Source organism: Sinocyclocheilus grahami, unplaced genomic scaffold (assembly GCF_001515645.1).
Source record: "Sinocyclocheilus grahami isolate Dianchi unplaced genomic scaffold, SAMN03320097.WGS_v1.1 scaffold863.1, whole genome shotgun sequence".
Classification (NCBI taxonomy): Eukaryota; Metazoa; Chordata; class Actinopteri; order Cypriniformes; family Cyprinidae; genus Sinocyclocheilus; species Sinocyclocheilus grahami.
This window is the reverse complement of record NW_015506042.1, coordinates 709,048-712,379: the sequence shown is the minus strand read 5'-3', so window position 1 is coordinate 712,379 and position 3,332 is coordinate 709,048.

Genomic DNA, 3,332 nt, shown 5'->3' with positions numbered 1-3,332 from the left:
GACCCGCCCAGAGTCGGTGGTTTGTTTGATTTCTGAGAAGATGTGAGCTACAAACGCTCCAGGAAACCCTAAGTACGTGGCAGGCTTCAGCCTCGACTTTTCCATTCATCAAGCTTCTCTGACGCAAACTGATTCTTTTCCATCAACCAACTTCAGCAAAGATCCACGTGAGCCTTCAGATTGCATCAAGCCTTCCTTTCAGACAGACGAGACATGCAAGTATTCAAACTTAGTCCTATTAATTGATACATTAGGTATCATTTGCACCTTTTTACAAAGGTGTGTTTGAACTAAGAATCTGATGTTTCCCTCGGGTAGATCTGCTGAATATGCAAATGGTTCCATAACGACAGACGAGACGTGCAAGTATTCAAACTTAGTCTTATTAATTGATACATTAGTTATCATTTGCACCTTTTTACAAAGGTGTGTTTGAACTAAGAATTTGATGTTCTCTTCAGGCTGTAAATCTGCTGAATATCAAATGGTTCCATAACTTCACTTCATTCCTTATTTCCTCTTTACTGCTTAAGCTTTAACCCTTTCCTATACCAACTGTATGCGTGTGTGTTTATGTGTATGTTAGACCAGTTTAAGTGTTTATATGTATGTTAGACCAGTTTAAGTGTTTATGTAGTTAATAAAGCCTTGCTTGTATCACACTTGACGTTGTTCATTGTTTGCTCATTACCGGAGTCACTTAATCATGCAGATTTATGCTACAAGCTCTTTGTAGAATTGTACAGTAAGAAAATTATTTCCCTTAACCAGGAAATTAACGTTCTTAGAATTGACAGACAGTTGACCCTGAGAGGTCAAGTAAATATCTACAGCGGATCTAAATATTCATAATTAATTATAACTAGTTATGATTAATTATTAATATTTCCCATGAGCTGATTCGCTACACTGTTGATAATGACGACCAACCAACTCTATTAAATAAATCACAATGATGAGTACTAAAATTACAATGTAATATAAACCTAAGCGCACCATGATTCAAAGTGTCAAAGGAACATAAAAATTCGATAGACGATTTATACAAAATGTCTTCATAATCAAGGACTGGCATAAATGTGGCAAAAGTAATCTTTTTGCCTCCAATGAAAAGCAAGGTTTATTTCTGTAATAGAACCACATCTTTAACTTTAATTTAGTCCTTAATTAACATGAGATTTAAAAGATAAGGACTCATCAAGCATAAAACCAAGATATTTATATTCTATCACTATCTCTATTAGGGGCAGTCGTGGCCTAATGGTTAGAGAGTCGGACTTGTGACCCAAAGGTCGCGGGTTCAGCAGGAATTGTCGGTAGACAGAGTGAATAACCAGCGCTCTCTTCCACCCTCAATACCACGACTGAGGTGAGACCCTTGAGTAAGGCACCGAACCCCCAACTGCTCCCCGGGCACTGCAGCAATATGGCTGCCCACTGCACCGGGTGGGTGTTCACTACTTGGATGGGTTAAATGCAGAGCACAAATTCTGAGCATGGGTCACCATACTTGGTCTCACTTCACTCACTCACTATTATAGTACCCTGTAAGGTTTTGAGTGATAGTTGATTTGCCACTTGCTTCTTTGATCTTGAATTTTTTTACAGTATTATATACAAAGAAATAAAATAAAAAACAAAAAATAATTGAGTATTATTTACAAAGTACAATTGTAGATATATAGCAAAAAAACACAAATTACACATATTAAATAAAACATTTAAAAAGATTAAATATGATCAAAATAAACAATAATAAATTAAATAAAAAATCGAATACCGCTTCATCCTCTTTTGTAACAAATTTAAGTATTGACCCTGAATTAAATGAAGCAGAAGATATTTGTAATGTAGGGGGCGTGACAACAGAGTTGAGGATCCAAATGCAGAAAAGAGTGGTCAAAACAAGCCGGGTCAAACAACAGCATACAGGTACAATCCAGGGCGAGACAAAAGAGTAATCCAATAAAACAGGCAAGGGTCAGGGCAGGCAGCAAACAATCAGATACAAGGAATCAGTCCAGGGTAAAAAACACAAAGGCAAGGCAAGGCAAGGCAACAAAGAACTGGGAAACACGGGAACGCTACAGGCTAATACTGAGCCCTGAATGAATGAAAAACCAAGCTTTAAATAGGGTGAGACTGCTGAGGTAACAAGACACAGGTGAATGCAATCAGTGATAATGAGTCTGGCAAAGGAATATGGGGAATGTAGTTAGTGAGAGTGGCAAGAGTCAGGGGTGGAGTGCCCTCTGGTGTTCTTGGGCACTCCAGCTGGAGATTGTGACAATATAAGTCATTGAAGAATTACTGAGTGCACTTTTAAATAAACATTTATTAGTTAAACTTAGTAAATTAAGAGCAGTCAGTGTAATAAAACATTTTTAACAAAAAAAAAGTTACCCCCATAGCTATGGTTTTATTAATACAGTTATCTGATTGATTTTATAGTCTCAAGCATTCAGAAATCACACAAAAGAAAATTAAGCAGTTTCACTACGATAAAACCATGTTAATTTTTGTAATGGTTGTTGCCTTACAAATAAATAAAGTGGCCAAAATTTAAGATTAAGTGGATATTTGAATTAAATGTTTGGTCAATATTAAACAAAGATTTGATCGTCCTGTAAGTGCAACAACAGCAATTACCAGGCCTTTGGCACCCTTTGCAGGCATTTATAAATTGTTTATTTATTTTGTATTACATTATGTAACAGTGTTATTCAATGAAACCACATTATTATTATTAATTAACCAATCATTATTGCCTAATGCATTTTAAGTCATTTTAAAGGCTGTTGTTCGCTTAGGTCTGTTTTTATTACCACAAAAAATATTAGGCTGAATACTTCCTTGTTAATTATTATTTGAAGTAACAAAACCATGTGTGGTTACCATGGCTACAAGAACCATGTTTTGTTTTGTTTTTTTATTCGTAGTAAAACCACGGTTAATTTTCGTAAGGGAACATGGAAACTCAGAGAGAATATTAAGGCAGATGCGTTGGTTGTGGTGAAATTATTACCGACATTAAAACACGTTACGTCAACAGACAAAAAAGTTTCACAGGATTATGAACGTACATGAAAATGATAAACGGGCTTCATCTTAGGCTTTTTAACTTTTTCTTTTCTCGATGCCAGACTGCTGTTGTCTTTTTTCCGGGCATAGTTGTCCATCAATTATGATCATTTGCAGTCAGCTGCAAACATGAGGCGAGGGCGGGCGCGGATGCGAGAATTGTGCGTCAAGTGTGCTTAGCCTACTGCCTACTGCGTTCACCGTAAAATGCATATTTTTAAATTGTATATACTGTATATATATATATATAT